We start from the raw sequence: 18,869 nt of genomic DNA on the forward strand, positions 1-18,869 counted from the left end.
TCATTGGGGAGGTTCCAAGTTTTTAGTATTATTTTTACGCAGAGAATAATTTAGGCATAAAACTCACTTGTAAAAGTAATAACTCTTCCACATTGGGTGACTATTACAACTTAGTTCTAAGCATTCTTCTGAAGTTGTTTTCGTTATGTATTTGGATAAGCACATCTTGCCGGTATAATTTAGAACAGTCTTGAAGCAGTTGTCTTTACAATATTATTCATTCTATATCAGGTTCTATTTAATTACTTTATATCTATTTATGCTTGTTTTGATATTCTTGTTGTACTGCGGTCTCAATAATTATTGTTTCTGTTAAAATCATGTTTTATTTCACGATTAATAATTACGATAGCATGTTTAAGTTTAAAATCATGTATGGCTAAATCTTTTGATACTTCTATGTGATAACTGTCGTCCGGACGGGATTCAGTAATAATTGGCGTTAACTTTTATAAACTATTTTTTGGTTTTAGTTCCTAATTCTAAAATTAAAATGGTTTTTGTAACGAGAGTAAAAAGCCAATAAAGGTTACGGTCAATAGAGCGACAATTTAAGATTTTAACCGGATAATAGAAACCAGGCATTAATCCTAAACACAGCGAGAGGGCTTTAGGATTAGTTAGAACTTATGCTATGCTAAGAGGCCAAATCAACAAATTTACTCAAAAAGACAACGAATCACTTTTCAAAGCATGAGAGAGATACAAGGATATGTTAAGGCTTTGCCCACATCATGGACTTGAACCATGGATAATTATCCACACCTTCTATGGTGGTGTGGTACGGTGAGAGAACTGACTTTTAAAATGATGCGGATAGCAAGAGTCGCCACCGACTTTTATTTTATCAAATTAGGAAAGGCAAAAAGAACATGAAAGACCTTTTTAAAGATTTTGAGTTCGAGGGTTAAGTTATACAAAGGGAAGGTGTAAGCACCCTTTGTATCCATGGTTATCCATGGGCTCTTAATTTCTTAGCTCACTTTGTTTGTTTAAAATGTTTGAAAAAGTGTTGTGTATGTTTAGAAAAACATTTTGAAAAAGAGCTTTAACTTTGTAATGATCTTCGTACGGATGTATACAAAGTGTAGTCTTTGAAAAGGAGGTGTGAAAAGCATTTTGTTTGAATTGATTGTGAGCAAGCAGTTAAGAGCTACCTACCCTAAGTTTAATGTCTTTCTTGTTCTTTAAGTCTTTCGTTGAGGAAAGAGGCTATCCACACCATTAGTTAGTGGGAAGTCCTTTCATTGGATGTAATCAGGTCATCGAAGGGTCATCAAATAGTCATAGGGGCTATCCATACCATAAAGAGGGTAGGAAATCCTATGCATTGGATGTGAATAGTCATAAAAGCAACAAGTAAGGATACCTTAGCAATCGAAGGGACTATCATCATTGAATTGAGGGACAAGATCATTTGTATCGTAGGAAACATCGAAGGGACTATGATCTTTATGATGATTTTTGAATCGAAGGCAGCAGGTTAAGGTATCCTCACACTCGAGGGACTTGACTATTTAATCAAAAGGCAGCATAAGAGAGGATTGCCCTAAAGGTGAGTGTGTGAAACAGAGTGATTGATTTATTTAATCCTGAAAATTAGGGTTATTCTAAGTTGATTTTAGTCTTGCCATACAATCCTATTAATCATGCACCTAAACAGTTTAAAGTTCACAGTCCATAGCAGTTTATATATGCGGAAAGTAAAATGCGGAAAGTAAATCTACGCTATTACAGGGCTTCGGGATAGGGGATACATAACCAAAAACGGGGAGTGCGGAAAGTAAAAGTAGAAAAGTAAAGGCCCTAATTACTATTACATTCAAAAAATTGCAACCTATACACCTTCTAGAATTTAAATAAATAAGATTTAAACACACATGCGGCAATCATAGAATTTGGAATGAGAAGAGAAGAATCAGGAGAAAGCCGAGGAATCGAGCGTTTAAGAGATTAAGGTTAACAGGTGAAACCTCACTATTTATCAATTAATAAAAAAAAGCCTAAATTAATTTAGTTAAACCCTAAGTCTAAATTAACTAATTAATTATTGGCTAAAACCTAATTAATTAATTAAATCGGCTAGAAACCCTAATTAATCAGATTAATTATATTGGTTAAAAACCTAAATAATCTAATTAATTTAAATTAGCTAAAAAACTTAATTATTTGGTTGAAGAACTAATTAACTAAATTTGTATTTTTATGGTTAACTAAATTAATTATCTTAACTAAAATTAATTAGTTGAATGAATTAAAGAAAATGAAGAGTGAAAAACTTAACCTAACTACTAATCCTAATGCTAATTGTTCATTTGTATTTAATTAAGAAATAGTTAAAAAGAAATTGGGAAAGAATGGAATCAAAGGCAAGAAATCAAAACAAAAAAACAAAGTGCACCCCTGAGATTCGAACCGAGGTCACCACAGTCACCAGCTTATCCACAATATCAACCTTGCTGCGCCTTTCTGGTGTAATTGAATGCAAACCGTGCGATGATATATGCTGGCACATTCCATCTTGGATTTCAGACTCAGTCAACGGTGGGACCCCCCAGTTCCAGCTACGACCAATCAAATGGAATGGGGAAAAGTCTACATTTTGAAGGTCCATTCAGCACTCGCTACCTTGTCATCTTCAACCTCTGAAACCTGCATATCTTTTAGCTACGATTCCCCTTCAAATTTGCTACGAAATAGCTACGAGTGCTTTCGTAGCAAAATCCTGCAAACGTAAACCTTGTGAAATACAGTCAATACAAAGAGAAAAGGGACCTTACCCCCTAGTTTGGGGGCTGCGAGTTCATTGGTTGTGCCCGTTTGCCTTGAAAACGCCTGTAGCCATGGATTCGATGCAACTCAGCTTTGAAGCCCTAACCATGGTGTATCACATTTCCTACGTCAAACCTTCGAAACAACAATGCTAAACGAAACCAGACATGATTATGAACACATTTATAACCATAAAACTCATTTAAATTGCATGAATCAAGAGTGTTAAGATTTGAAAATCCTTACGAACCGTTGAAGATGAATGACAACAATTTGGGGAGCTTTGGCCTTCAAGGATGACATGCTTGCGCTTCTGGGAACTTCAGGAAGAAGGTTGAGTGATTGGCTTTGACTGGAAATCACTGGAAAGAGTTTGTGGTCGTGCCCTAGTTTTTTGACGTTTTTGTAAGATTAGAACCCTATTCTTCTTCTCCTAATTTTCGTGCCCTCTCTATTAGGTCTTGCTACGAATATATAGAGAGGTTTTTTAGGGTTGAAATCTTAGGCAAAAGATCACCTAATTGGTGAGAAAAATATTGGAAAATATTTGATTCCATATTGCACCAAATATTTCTATTTTGAGTCTTCTATTATTTTGTGCATATTTTCCTTAAATCATGGCCATTGGATTGATGTTTGGATTGATTACGTAAACCAAGACCAAATCTTTTTATATCTTTACTATTTTATTCAATTTAAATTGAATCTAAGTGATTAAATTCAAAAATTAAATAAATAATAATAAAAATAAGTGGAAGGGCATATGGATCGTGGATCATGCTAGGAATAGGTTTAGAATTAAGGATTTAGGCCCATTTAGCCAAAAACTTATAATTCACCACTTTGACTTTCATGCATTTTCTCAAAATTGCTCAACTTTAGCAAGTCATAAATCCTTCAATACTTGTCATATTAAAGTATTCTAGGACTTTTTGGAAAGCCCAAGATGTCCTTTACAACCCACTTTGGAAATTTTTTTGCATTTGAATATTTTATCTTGATGATATGGGTCCTGACAAAAAACAGCTTTTTGTGGACTTTCAAAAGGACCTGTAATGTTCTGACTCATATCTTCCAAATGGTGAATTTCTTGGTCTTGGGCCCAACATCAAAGTTGTAGATAATTGAATTTCCTTGAGAATGAGCTTTGGTTGGACAATTTTTTATGAACCATGTGAGAGTTATGGCTGGTCAAAGTTCAATTGACTTTCTCCTTAAAACCCTAATTTAGAAACTATGGACTCTTGATGATCTTGGGGTTTTTCTTCATGAATCATGATCAACCCTTGATCAAATGATGAATATAACCTCAAAATGTTGATTTTGACCAAAAGTCAAGAATTTTGATTGTAAGTTGACCATAGTTGACTTTTAAGTCAAACTAGTCGATTGTTGATCATTTGAGCTTCTGACTGAGCCATCTTTTGAATCAGAGCTTGAAACTTGGTGTGAGGATTCTTTGAGGCAGATGAGAAGCCATGAAGTCCACTTGAGGCCTTGGAAGTCCAAATTCCTTGAGAGAAATTAGAACCCTAGAGGGAGGCTTGTTGCTTAGGAGGTAGAGTAGATAGGCTTGCTTCGCAATGCTTGAGCCAAATTATTTTAAAATATGGTGGGCAAATTTTGGGGTATGACAGGTGGTCTCCTATATAACACCAAACTAACTCTAGATGCTGCATCTGGCGGTGCTCTAATGGATAAACCCTATGATGAGGCCTATGAACTAATTGAAAACATGGCACAAAACCACTTTCAATGGGGAGGAGAGCGAACTTCCGTGGAGAAATCCCAAACTAAGGGAGGGATATACGAAATTAGTGGTTTAGATAGTGTCAATGCTAAAGTTGACGCCCTGACTCAAAAGATTGAGAGTTTAACCATAACTCCTACGGCCACCGTGGCCGCTGTAGCTCTAAATTGCGAATTATATGGAGTACTTGGACATATCGTTTCCGAATGCCATTTACTAGCAGGCATACCACCTGACCAACTAAATTATGCTCAAGAAAATCCATATTTGAATACTTACAACCCGGGTTGGAAAAACATCCAAATTTATCCTATAAGAATAACAATGCATTGTACGCCCCTTCCTAGACACCTCCGGGTTTTCAAAAGCCAAATCAAGCTGCGCCTCAAGCCGCTCCTCAAGCACCACAAAAGTCAAACCTTGAGATAATGATGGAAAACTTTGTTGCTTATTAAGCACAACAAAATAAGGAGTTTATGAACCAAAACTTACATATGTCTGAACTAGTGAAACAATTAGCAACTAAAGTAGATGCCTTGGCTACTCATAATAAAATGCTAGAAACCCAGATTTCTCAAGTAGCCCAACAACAATTAACATGAGCAGTCCCAACTAAAGTGTTTCCTGGTCAACCACAACCTAACTCGAAAGGTCATGCTAATGCTATTACACTGTAAAGTGGGACAAAATTAGATGGGCCAGTAGACCCAGGAATCCAAATTGCACCCATGTCTTAGCAAAAGGAAAAAGAAGCTGAAATAGCAACAAGTAATGACCAACCAGATAAACCAAGTGAAAAGGAAGCTAAAACTAGAGAGGAAGTTGAAAAGGATAAACCATACATACCTCCACCACCATATAAGCCACCTATTCCTCATCCTTAAAGACTAGCTAAGTCTAAAACTGAAGGACAATTTAAGAAAATTAAACTTATGAAACAACTAAACATAATAATACCTTTTACAGGAGCTATAACATAAATGCAATCATATGCCAAATTTCTTAAAGAGATCCTATATAATAAAAAGAAACTTGAGGATAACGAAACAACGATGCTTACAACAGAATGTAACGCTATCATCCAAAACAATATGCCACCTAAGCTAAAAGATCCTGGTAGTTTTTCCATACCCTGTGAGATAGGAAAATTTGTCATAGACAAAGCTGTAATACGGTGAACTGACTTTATTGAAAATGTCGCGGTAAGCAAGAGTCGCCACCGACTTTTATTTTATCCAAATTATAGAAAGGCTAAAAGAACAGAAAAAAACCTTTAAAAGAAATTTTGAGTTCGAGGGGTAATTTATACAAAGGGAAGGTGTAAGGCACCCTTTGCATCCATGGTTTTCCATGGGCTCTTAATTGCTTAGCTCACTTTGATATGTTTTAAAAATGTTTGCAGAAAAAGATTTGAATAAGGACTTTAGCTTGTAAAATAAGCGTAGCCTTTTTGAAGGTTTTTGAGAAAAGAGTAGAAAAAGATTTAAACCAGAGCAAGCAATTAAGAGGTAATTACCCCTATTAACAAGGTTCTTTTAGCCTTTTAGGGCTATCCTTACCATAGGAGGGTAGGAAGTCCTTTTATTTGGAGGTTGAAGGGTCGTCGTAGTTATCGTTCGCCATAAGACTGTCCCTGCCATGAAGAGGGCATGTAGTCTAAGGGAAGGATAAGAATAGTCATTATTAGGCAACCAAGAGGACACCTCAGCAATAATCGAAAGGGACTATCACATCATCTTTGTAGGCAACCTCGAGGGACGAGATCATATAACCGAACCGAAGGCAGCATCATTGGGACTTATGATCTTTTGTGATGAGAATGAACTGAGGGCAACATTTGCTGAGGCGTCCTTGTATCCGAGGGACTTGACTATTCTGCACTGAAAAGGCAAAAGGCAACAGGCAGCAGGCAACAGGCAACAAAAGAGGTTACCATAAAAGGTGTGTGGGTGCACAATCACGTGATTCAATTCAGATAATTATCTTGTAAATTAATTATTCTAAATTCAATTCGAGGTTTTCACGCCCTAAATTACTAACCACGCAGTTATAATATAATGCATAATAGTCTTAAGTGCCTTCAAGGCCATACAATACAACCCAGGAGCAGTTACAAAATATAGCCATGGGGAAGGGGAAAAAAGCAATAAAGTAAACCCCATAAAGCAATAGGTTTAACACAAGTAATAATATAATGGAAATTAAAATAAAAAAAAAGCACGAGTTTAGGGTTACCGAAGGTTTGAGCTTTAACCGGTTGGTTAACCCTGAAAATTGGCAAAGGAAGGATAAACAAAAGGGTGAGTGCATTACAAATTCATTGGCGCTTGAAGCTAACCCTATTTTAATCAAAAAAGGCAAAATAAAATGATATTAAATAAATAAAAATAAAATCAGAAACTTAGCTTTTTCGATCTGGTGTGGCGCGTGTCTGAAGAATCTTGGGGTAACCCTGGAAATTTGCACAACGAAAAGAAATTTTTAGTGTATGAGTGACCTCACGACAAACCTCGCAAACCCTGATTCAGGGCACAAGTTAACCATGGTTAATAAAATAATAAAAAGCTAAATTAATTAATTATTGGTTTTCAACCTAATTAATTAAATCGGCAAAAGTAAGTTTTCGATTAAAAATAATTATACAAAAAATTATGTAAACACTAATTTATAAATTCAATAAGAAATAAACAAACAAAAAGATTATGGTAAAATAAAATAGTAAAAAAAAAGTGTTTTATGTAATAAAATAAAAAACATTTTAGTACATATATAAAAGAGATTAGAGTAAATAATTAACAAACTAAAAAAATAAAAGGAAATAAATAAATAACTAAAAAAGAATTATGCAATAAATAAATTTTTTTAGAAAAAGGACTTAGCAGCGATCCTGTGTGTTGAGCTCCTGAGGGTGTATGGTGAGGTTGCCTTATTAGGTACGCTTGGATCAATCCTTCTGTGAATCTGGTGGCAGAGACTTGAGGATGCAGCGTGGTCTTGGATAGCTTGCATACATGGGATCCTGTGGAAATAAATTGCAAAATAATAGCGTCTGGCCTAGGTATCGAACTAACGTCCCTCAACTCGCCAACGCGCCTCTTTGCCAGTCATGTTGTGTTCGTTAGGTCATATATATGTGCAGCGAATAAAATATAAAAGAAAATCAGAATTTGAAACTAGATAAGCGCGCGTTTTCCATCGTCTTCTTCCCTGCGAATGGCTAGACTTTTAGCTATGATTTTATTCCGTAGCTACAGACTTCTACCTACGGACAAAGCATAGCTACAAGACCTGCAAGTTTAAAGATCAAGAAATACGTAATAGAAATTAACGGCGAAGGTACAGAATGACTCTAAATCGCTTCCTGAGCGCATTGGTATCACTCGTTCGGCCCAATTATCTCTATATCACGAACCCCTAATTTGGAGCTCTAAAACCCTAACCATGGCAAAAGCTTTATCCTGCACTCAGACTCCAATCACATTATCCAGAAAGCATAGAAAACTCATAAAGAATACAGATATGCACTCAAATTGTATTAATTATGCACGAATCAAAGAAAACGAATTCGAATTTATGGGTGCAAACCGTGAACGTGTAGGGGATGGTTCTGTGCGGGTGCGGGCTTGGAGATGATTTTGATAACTTCAGGGAACCCTAAAGAATGGATTGAAGTCTTCAAATGTCCTTGAATTGGCTTCAATCCTTGAATCCGAATTTCACTTCTCTTTGATTTTTGAACATGGAATAAGGTCTCTAATGCTGCCCAAAAAAAACCCCTCTGCCTTTTGGAATGATTGTATATATATATTGGATCAATTAGGTTAAGAAAACTGGAATTGAATCTTATAAAATCCAATATTGCCAATTGATTGGAATTTGATTTTCAATCTTTCCACAATTGGCCAAAATTTGATTTAATTTTTCCAATCTTCATTAGCACGAAATTGGATCACCTATAATGTCTAATTGGTGATTGGATTTGATTAGAAAAATCTCTCCCACCAAATCTTTGATTATTATCTCAATTATTTGATTTATACCATTTTTTAAATGAATAAAAATCAATATAAAATAAAATAAAAATCATAAACTCGTGGAATTAAGATTATATCTTCTTGATGACTTGGAGAGCAAGATTGAATCAAAATAGATTGGGCCCATTTGCAAGAAAACTCATTCTGGACCATATTCTTTCACATTTTCCCTTTAAAATTGGGCAACTTTGACAAGGCACATCTCCCTCAATTTTTAAGATATGAAGGAGTTCTAGGACTTTTTGGAAACCTCAAGATGTCCTCTACAAGCCACTTTCGAAGCTTTTTTCCATTTGAGGATTTTATCTTGATGATATGGGCTTTGACAAAAAACTGCTTTTGGTTGACTTTCAAAAAGGACCTATAATCTTTTGATCCATATCTCTTAAATGAAGCATTTTTAGACTTGGTTTGTGAGAGACAAAATTGTAGAGAATTCAATTTCCTTCAAAATGAGCTTTGGATGGGAAATTAATGATGTTCCATGTGAGAGTTATGGCTGGTCAAAGTTCAGTTGACTTTCTCCTATGAAACCCTAATTTAGAAACTTTTGAATTTGTTGATTTCTGATCTTTTCTTGATGAATCATGATCAACCCTTGATCAAATGATGAATGATACTTCAAAATAAGGTTGTTGACAAAAAATCAAGAGTTTTGACTGTACTTTGACCACAGTTGACTTTTAGGTCAAACTAGTCGACTGTTGACTTTCTGAGTGATTGAGTGGTCAATCCTTGAAGTTGGACCCTTAACTTTGTCATGGAGATAGTTTGAAACATCATAAGCCATATGAAATGTATTAGAGCCTTTGATTCCTTGATTTTCTTCAAGGAAGTCAAAACCCTAATTCCTTGAGCCCTTGTCTAGGAGAGTGTGTCTTTGAGTCTTGAGCTTGAAAAGAGAAATGAGGTGGGCAAATTTTGGGGTATGACAAAAGCTCTCTGCTATTTAGGAGCTAGTGTGAGTTTGAAGCCCCTTTAAATCTGTGAAAAACTCCAATTGGGCGAATTAAGACCAACGAGAATGTCCCTACAACTACCTGAGCATTCTGTTAAGTATCCTATATGTATGCTAGAAAACATTCCTGTTTGAATCGGTCAATTCTATATTCCCACAGACTTCATCATAATGGATATTGAAGAATATTCTTGCATTCGAAATGGGAGAAGAGAAAATTGAATTCATTCTTTCAAAGTGGGAGAAGAGAAAATTGACCGTTGGTGCTATTAGGAAGTGGAAGACCCTTCCTAGCCACTGCTTGTGCTATCATAGATGTAAAATGGGGGAAATTGACTCTCGAAGAGGGAGAAGAGAAAATCCAATTCGTTCTTTCTCAATTCCTAAAAGCACCTACAATAGAAGATACTGAAGGTGGAGAAAAACATAAGAAAGGGGGGGATTGAATTGAGTTCTTCTAAAAACATATTTCCCTTTCTTTAAAATTATTTTCTTTCTTCTTGTATCTCATGTATTGGATATGCTATGAATTACGTAGCGGAAGCAAATTCTGAAGAATAATTGCATAACCAATGAGACGTTTCATTTTAACTTCTAAAGGATATCAGAACTTCTGACTTGCTCGGTACAATTCTGCAAATTAAAGCTTGGAGGTTCTGAGTTAAAATGACATGTGCAAAAAGTAAAAGACGCATATATTTTTATCCTGGTTCACCTTCTAAATAAGGCTACCTCTAGTCCACCTTCTTTAGGTGATTTACCTCTCAATAGAGGTCTTAATCCACTATAACCAAATCATTATTACAACTGCACGAACCTCCATCGTGACTAACAACCTGCACAACCAACTGCTGTGACTAACCATCTGGGCAATGACCCGTTCAGTGATCTCCACGAGATATAACGTTCACTGACTTAGGAACCTTGCACAACAATGCGTTGTGACTAACTCCCTGCACAGCTACCTGCTGTGACTGACTGCAATGGATTGTTCAGTGATCTCCACGAGATATAACATCCATTGACTCCTAAACTTCTGACCTTCAATTGGTCTCCAAGAGATTTCCACAATGACCGCAACCACTGTCTTCTCAAGCATCATACCTTCACTTGGTCGCTTAAGGAATCATTACCAACTTAACTTACATAATGCTTCTTAATAAGCAGATATTCTAATTTCAGACTGAATGACAAGTAATTTGTTTTAGTTGAATAATCATTGAACTCTTCTTGTCTGCATCTTCTGACCAAATCCTTGCTTCTTAATGGTAAGTAGAGAAAGATCCCTGTCTTTCAGTGTTGAGTACTTATTCAAGTTGTTCTTTGTCTTCATTTCTTATGTTAAGCAGATTTAGAATAACAGTTCTCTATTAGATGTTGCTTCTTGTTTTGATCTTCGTTTCTTCAAGTGGATTGATAACATCAGTTCTTATTCAGGATTGCTTCTTGCATTGATCTTCAACTTTCTTATTGAGATTTGCTTCTTTGGTTCTTCTTCCTCTGATCTTCTTCTTAAGCAGATTAAGAATATTAGTTCTTGTTGAGAGTTGCTACTTTGGTTCTTCTTCCTCTGATCTTCTTTTCAAGCGGATTAAGAACACTAGTTCTTGTTGAGAGTTGCTTCTTTGGTTCTTCTTCCTCTTCTATTTACAACTCCTTTTGATTTTAGTAGTTTTTCATTACTACATTTTTCCTGAGCCACATATTTCATAAGAGATGTTACTTCTTTTTATAGATTTGAAATATTGTTAGTTGTCTTGATCTTTGGAATGCGTAATAAATGCAAGCGTGTTTCCTCCGTGCTTCTGTTTTATCCAATGGACTGCATGTAGGTTGCTTCTTCAATCAACCTTGGGAGTTGTTCCTTTTAATTGTTGTCACCGTTTTGCTAATGATGATGTTTGTAACGTTTTTCTTCTTGATTTTGATCCTTTGTGTTTTGTTTGATTTTGCTTGCTGAGCTGAAGGTTATCTTCTGATTCACATGTGACTCTGTTGCTGTTTATCTTTTGTAAGTCACTGCGTTGTAACTCCAAAACTTGTAACTTCAGAACTTCTGATCTGTTACATGCTTGATCTTTTGAGTTTGCAAGGCTTCTTGTTCCTGATTTTTGTTCATTTCCTTTAAAGCTTCTGACATTCTTTTTGATTGAGTTGTTGTATATGTTGTAAAGGACTTTGACACTGTTTCTGCATACTCAATGAAGCCATTAGTAATAAAAGTGTTACTAATAAAATATACGCTTGTTATCATCAAAACTAGATTCTGAACATAGATTCTCAATCTTGTTCCAACAATCTCCCCCTTTTTGATGATGACAAAACCATGTATTTTGATGGAACAATTTTATGAGATAATAATAAATGAGCAATTATATTTCCTCATATTTCATGTTTAATCAAACATCACATTAAGATTTTACTTCTGTTTCCTTTTTGAATGATATACTTTTCTCTTGTTTGCTCATCAAAATATATTTCTCTTCTTCTCCCCATTTTTGTCATAATCAAAAAGCTTGAAGGATTAGGTGCATTAATTTTCTCCCCCTGAATTTGATAATCCTACTAGTTTCTGATTTAAAATAATCTCCCCCTGAGAAGTATGATCTCCCCCTGAAGTTAACTATTTGAAAAAAAAGATTTTTAACTTCGTAATGATCCTTGTTTGGATATATACAAAGTGTTGTCTTTTTGAAAGTTTTTGTTTTGGAAAAACAGTGATATGTGAAACATTTGTTGTTTTGTTTGATTTGAGCAAGCAATTAGGAGATCTACCCTAAGTTCGTAAGGTCCTTTCCTATTTTCTTTTAGAAAATTTTCCTTGAATGGATACAGAAGAAGAAATTTGAATCGTATTTGAAACAATAGAATTGATTTTGAAAAGAGTAACAGAGGGATTACCCTAAGAGGTGCAGGTGTGATTGTGTTTTATTTTCAGATATTTTGTCTTTGAAATTAGTGATCTAGCGCTTCAGTTATTATTCTTGCCATACACGCAATTTTATATGTATAGAAATTAAAGTGCGGGAATGTAAAATGCGGAAAATAAATCTACGCTATTACATCAATTGTGCGAGAAATGTAAACTACGCTATTTACATGAATTTGACAACCTATACACTTATCTATGAATTTAAATTGCAATAAGATAAAAGGAAAATATTTTTGGATTTTTGGATGGTTGATTTTAATTAAAATTAATGCATAATTAATTTAATTAAAAGGTTAGGAATTTAGAAATAAAATTTAAACCTAAAAAATTAAGTCTAAAATATGTCCAAATTGTGTGTTAATTAATTTTAAAATAAAATTAATTTTTTTGTGATTTTTTGAAATTGTTTTGGAGATTATTAAGTTAATTAACATATAATTATACAAATAATTATACAAATAATTATACACATAAATTAAAATTAAAGAGAAAAATATCCTAAATATGTACAAAATTAATTTATAATATATAAACTTAATTTAATAAAAAGAAACTATTTTTTTGATAGGTTAGAAATAATTAATATAGAAATATATGAATATATATTAATTAATTAAACAAAATATTTTAATTATTAAGAAAAATAAAATATTTTTGTGTCAAAAATTAATACAATATTTTATCAACCTAAAAATATTTTTTTCATATTTTTCTGATTTTTAAAACTATTTTTAAATAATTTTGCAAAGAAAATTAAATAAAATAGAAAAATAAATTAAAACTGTGATCCTGTGTGGTAGGCTAGGGTGTCCATGGTATGGTTGCGTGTTTTGATGCGTTTGATGGACAATCAGATTGATCCAATGGCTATAAGAGAGAGATCACATGATATTATGGTGTAACTGATTGCACTGAATTCAAAGAGAATTCAAAATTCTGACTGGGCCCACACGCGCCAAAACTGGCCAATGAAGAAGCAAGGACTGGCCACGCAGGCAGTCAAACTTTCAACGCCACTATTCATCTTCTTCTTCCTTTTTCCTGCGGATTTCGCTGCCGATTTAGCAGCCGATTTACCTGCTGATTTTTCTTCCTTTTTCCATACTTCTTGGAACCTGCAAAAACGTGAGAATAAATCCACAAGAACAACCCAGATCCACTAAATGGCATGCTGGGAGTTCATTGGTGGTGTTAGTTTCGATTGAAACTTCCTCCATCTAGGAAAACGAAAGCTTCACATCTTTGAAGCTCAAAAATGGTGGAGCTTCAAAATCACGTTAGGGCTTGCATGTAACCACCCAGATCTACTCTATATCATGCTATGAGTCCATTCAAAGGGTTAGTTTGCATTATAATTAAGTGTGCATAAGAAAACGAAAGCTACATAGTTATGAACATGAAGATGATTATGCACATGTTTGAGGTCGTTTCAATCACATGCTATGGTTCAATCCTCACCTATGATGTTATACAAGAGTAATAGAATGATTATTTTGTATTGATAGTGGCTGGAAATATGAAAACGAAAATTACAAGTAGTTTGATATTTTTTTGAACATTTGTGAGTTTCTTGGCTATTCTTTGATGGATTTTCGTGTATCTCCTCTTACTGAAGTGTGCTAAGCATTATATAAGCAATAGAGTGCTGAAATCTTAAGCTACCAAACTCTTGAGTGTCTTTGAACTTTTGGTTTTTTTAATAATAAAAAGTTTGAATTTCTTGGCCATGGCTCCAATTTTCTTCACCCCTCTTGCTATAGGCCTACTATACATCTCTATGCTGCAGAGTTTGAATCAATTTTGATGGCTCATGCTAAGGAAAAAAGCTTTGGATAATTGTCTTGAACCATTTCTTTTTTAATTTAATTTTAAATGTAATAAAATTAAATTAAAAAAGAAACAAAAATGTCATGGGCCTAATGTTGGTCATGGGAGCCCTTTAACATCATTAGAAACATGTTTGAATCATGAATACTTGGCCTCTTTTGGAAAAAAAACATTTTTGATCAATGTTGGTTTCATGCATTTTCCAAAAAATAGCCAACTTTAACAAGGCATAACTCCCTCAATTTTGATCATATGAAGGAGTTCTTGTACTTTTTAGAAACCTCAAGATGTCCTCTACAAGCTACTTTGGAAACTTTTTTGCATTTGGAGAAGTTATCTTGATGTTATGGGCTTTGACAAAAAACCACTTTTCGTTAACTTTGAAAATGACCTGTAATGTCTGAGTTCATATTTTCCAAATGGTAAATCCAATGACCATGGGATCAATTTCATTTGAAAGATAATTGAATTTCCTTCAAAATAAGCTTTGGTTGGAATTTTTTGAATGAACGAGGAGAGAGTTATGGCCGGTCAAAGTTCAGTTGACTTTTTAGGAGAAAACCCTAATTTTGAAACTTAGGGTTTTTTTGATTTCTGAACTTTTCTTGATGAATTATGATCAACCATTGATCAAATGATGAATCTTTTGACAAAATATGGATGTTGACAAAAAATTTCATTTTTGACTGTCTGTTGACTTTTCGGTCAAACTGGTCGTCTGTTGACTGTTTGAGCTGCTGAGTGTGCGTCCGAGTGAATCGAAGTTTGAAAATTTGTCTGATGGTACTTTGAGACATATGGAGATCCATGAAATCAATTTGAGGTCTCAAAAAACTTGTTCTCCTGAAAAAAACAAAAACCCTAATTAGGGACTGTTTGTGTAGGAGACAGTTAAGCGTACCTGATTTTTGTGCAGTGTTGAGTCTCTGCTGATCGTGTGATTATCGGAGAATCGTGCTGTCATCGGGTTTGACTGTTAACTGGCTGTTCGGGTATTAACATAGTAGTTAAAGGGAAAACTTAACAGTTAAAGTTAATTTTTCTTTTGTTTTTGTTGTGTTAATGGTGAAAAATTATTTACATGATTTGTTAGAAAAACACAAACATACTAAATAATTAAAATATACCGTACGCTAGGGGTGATCGTATCCGAACCAATCCAAAAGGAAAACCGCAAACCGAACCAATCCAAACCGAAAACCGCAAAAACCGCATTTGGTTTGGATGGTTTTGGATGGTTTTTGGGCCAAACCGCACGGTTCAGTTCGGTTTGCGGTTTTCATTTCACAAAACCGAACCAAACCGAACAGAACCGCATATTTAACTAAACTTTTGAATTTCTATAATTAATTTATTATATTTTCAATCCAATTGCAATATTGTACACTCACGTCACGTGACTCACTATTCCTTCATTCTTCCTTCCTATTCAACATTTCAACTTCATTCTCTGATTTCTCTCTCACTCATTCTAGAGAAGCATTTGGTGTATATGTAGTACTGATAATATTTAGTCCTGAAGTTGTAATGTTGTATTAATATTTAGAACTGAAGTTATCTGATACTTGTATATGTAGTATGTAGTTTATTAGTATGAAAAACTGAATATAGTATGTAGTATGAATAACTGAAGTTATATTAGTAATTTAGTATGTAGTATATGTAAAATACATAGTATGGTACTGTAAAATACATGATACACTTATATGGTAGTAATTTTGGTGTAAAATACTTATATGGAAGAATGAATTTTTTTGGTGTAATTAGTATGAAAAACTTCTTTTTAATGGTATTGTAATATATGTAATATATGTAATATATGTAATATATGTAATATATGTATGGAAGAATGAATTATTTTCCTTTTTTTTTATTTCAGTACATTTTTATTTGATGGTGTAAACCGCAGCCCACCGAACCGATCCTAACCGCATTGGTTTGGTTTGGATTGGTTTGGATGACTTCTTAAAAATTAACCGAACCAAACCGAACCGCATGCATTTTTATCTCGCGGTTAGGATGACTTTTATACTCAAAACCGAACCAAACCGCACCGCGAACACCCCTACCGTACGCAAACGAAATTACCGATAATAAAATTGAAAAGGATTTAATGCACAGAAATAAATATTTAACTAGCAATAAACACACATAATATTATCTCGATAACTAAACGACAATATAACAGATAGTATAATATTTAATATTGACGGTACAAATATTACAGAAAAAATGTAACGAACAGTACAACAAATATAATGAACGGTACATTGTTTGAAAGCGAAAGATACGAAAAACTTTAAATATGACGATTAAAGACCCATGCTATAAACAACAGAAAGTAGATGCACGGAAGTGTAAGCATCCCAGGTCCGCATTTTTCAGGACTATGCAGACAGAAAAAGGACATGATCACCGTAAAAACAGTGATGACCATAAGAAAAAACGTATCCATCCACTTTGCCATTTTTGCCGGGGAAGAAAAGAAAATAATTAGGAGATAGAAATTTGGAAAATGAGTGAAATTTGATGTGAGAATTTATGGAAAAAATGAGGGGTATATATAGAGTGAAAAGAAGGATAGAGACGTTGGGGAATGAAGTGATACCATACAAAAAAGGAAAATTTGAGTGGTAGTAGGATTTGAAAGAAAGTGTATGGTAGGGTTTGAAAAGAAAGATGTATAGAATAAAGTTAGGATTTGATTTGAAAGAAAGAGATTTGAAAAGAAAGGAAGAGATTTGAAAACAATAATATAGTACAAAAATTAGTGGGAAACAAAACCAATGATAAATTAATTGTTACCAGTACAGTTTGAATCCCTGGACTCTGCGCCTGCAAAAATTTAATTCTGTACCAATTGCGTCAGTACTATTTATCTGCAAATAAATCTCAAATAAACAGCGTGTTGTGAAGTGATAAACAGTACTTGGTGTTTGTGTAAGAATAAATTCAACAGCGAACCAAAATACCGTATAAAAAATATTCTAAAAGTTGATCGTTATGGAACCGTCCGAGGTTACCGCTTTGAAAGTTGATCGTTATGGAACCGTCCGAGGTTACCTCTTTGAAAGTTGATCGTTATGGAACCGTCCTAGGTGTCCGCTTTAGATTTTTGAAGGTTGATCGTTACAGAACCGTCCGAGGTGTCTGCTTTTAGATCTTTGAAGATTGACTGCTTTAAGGAAGCGTCTGAGGTATCGACTTAGATCTGAAGGATTTGAAGTTGTTTATTCGACTGTAATATAGTCTGGAAGCGTCAGAATGAGTCGCCATTAGACCGTATTTGCTTTGCTTGTTTTGAGTTGATAGGTGGTTTGGAAAGAGAGAACTCTTCAGTTTGAATCTTTGGTTCTGAGAAGAATGCCTGTCTGAATATAACCCAGGAAAATATTGCATGTGATCGAGAATAACTTGCTGAGGATATTCGTTTACCTGAAAACCAAGTTATTGACATGCAATACCATGATTTATGTAATGTATATGTTGAAATTCTCAAACTAAGTTAGAATCGTGCATGTTATGTATGTGTTTGTCATGAATCATTATATGCTATGCATGAATATGTGTATGATGTATGCAGTATGGACATGACTTATGCAGTTTAGAGCGTATCAAACTTCTGGTTGGGAAAATAAATCCCTGCTTGTTATTTTGGAAACGAAGGTATTATGATCGTTGATGATCTTTGCTATCTTGTTCGAGTATACTCAGCTGGGGGAACTTCCTTACGGACCAGGATGCTCTGTTGAGGGATCTTTGACTACCGCTTGAGGATGAAGGTAATTTGAAAATTCTGATTTTGATGCACCTTGAATGGGAATGAAAAAGATGTGTAATCCTCCGATGCACTATTTGATCAAGCCTTGGTGTGGAGGATCACACCTTCTGGGGATAGTGATCTTGAACAGCCCTGCTGAGGAATAAGGTTTCTCGAATCACTTTGTTGGAGAGAAAAATCTCATTGAGGATTCTGCTGAGGAACGTATCTCTGTTGGGGAACTTTTCTTCTGATGCTGGTTTCGGGATGATGTCCAGATGATTGGGACATTACCTGAATGCTACTCCTGTTTTTCTTATAAACATCAATCATATTCAAATGCATATATTCATTCAAAATTATCATGGGGACGTTTACGTATTCAAAACAGAAAAAGTGAAAACATTGATTTTGAGCATGAGCTGTATTGATTTTAAAGAGAGCCATAATAGGCTAATTAGTATAAGGAGACAAAAATCCTAGTAGTAGGAAATTGTCATAAAACTTCGAAAAGTACTTATAAAGGAAAATAGCTATGTGAACAATCCAGTCAAGTTTCAACTCTGCTATTGCCAATCTGTCTTCGAGTATCTCATCCCTCACTTGTTGGAAGAAAATGATTGGACTGATTGGTGCCTTTGATGTGTTGAACCTTGAAGGTGAGTAGGTAGCCAAACGGGACATAGTCGTACGCTTTATTCCCTAACTTTTGCCTAGGCTGCCTTTTCAGGTTTTCAGCCTACCAGGATAATTATTATTATTTTTTAGTCTCTAATTTTTGCTTGGATCGCCCTTTCAGGTTTTCAATCCACCGAGACGCTCATTTTTGCCTAAGT

At 34.6% G+C, this 18,869-nt stretch overlaps 1 non-coding gene across 1 annotated transcript; it reads right to left on the minus strand.

Annotated features, from left to right (window-relative positions):
• Positions 1-634: 634 nt before the first annotated feature.
• LOC131615393 (small nucleolar RNA R71) lies at positions 635-741 on the minus strand. The gene has a single exon (XR_009287810.1). It is a non-coding gene; the product is annotated as a small nucleolar RNA R71 (small nucleolar RNA).
• Between the last annotated feature and the right edge of the window lie 18,128 nt (positions 742-18,869).

Source organism: Vicia villosa, linkage group LG6 (assembly GCF_029867415.1).
Source record: "Vicia villosa cultivar HV-30 ecotype Madison, WI linkage group LG6, Vvil1.0, whole genome shotgun sequence".
In the NCBI taxonomy this organism is placed as follows: Eukaryota; Viridiplantae; Streptophyta; class Magnoliopsida; order Fabales; family Fabaceae; genus Vicia; species Vicia villosa.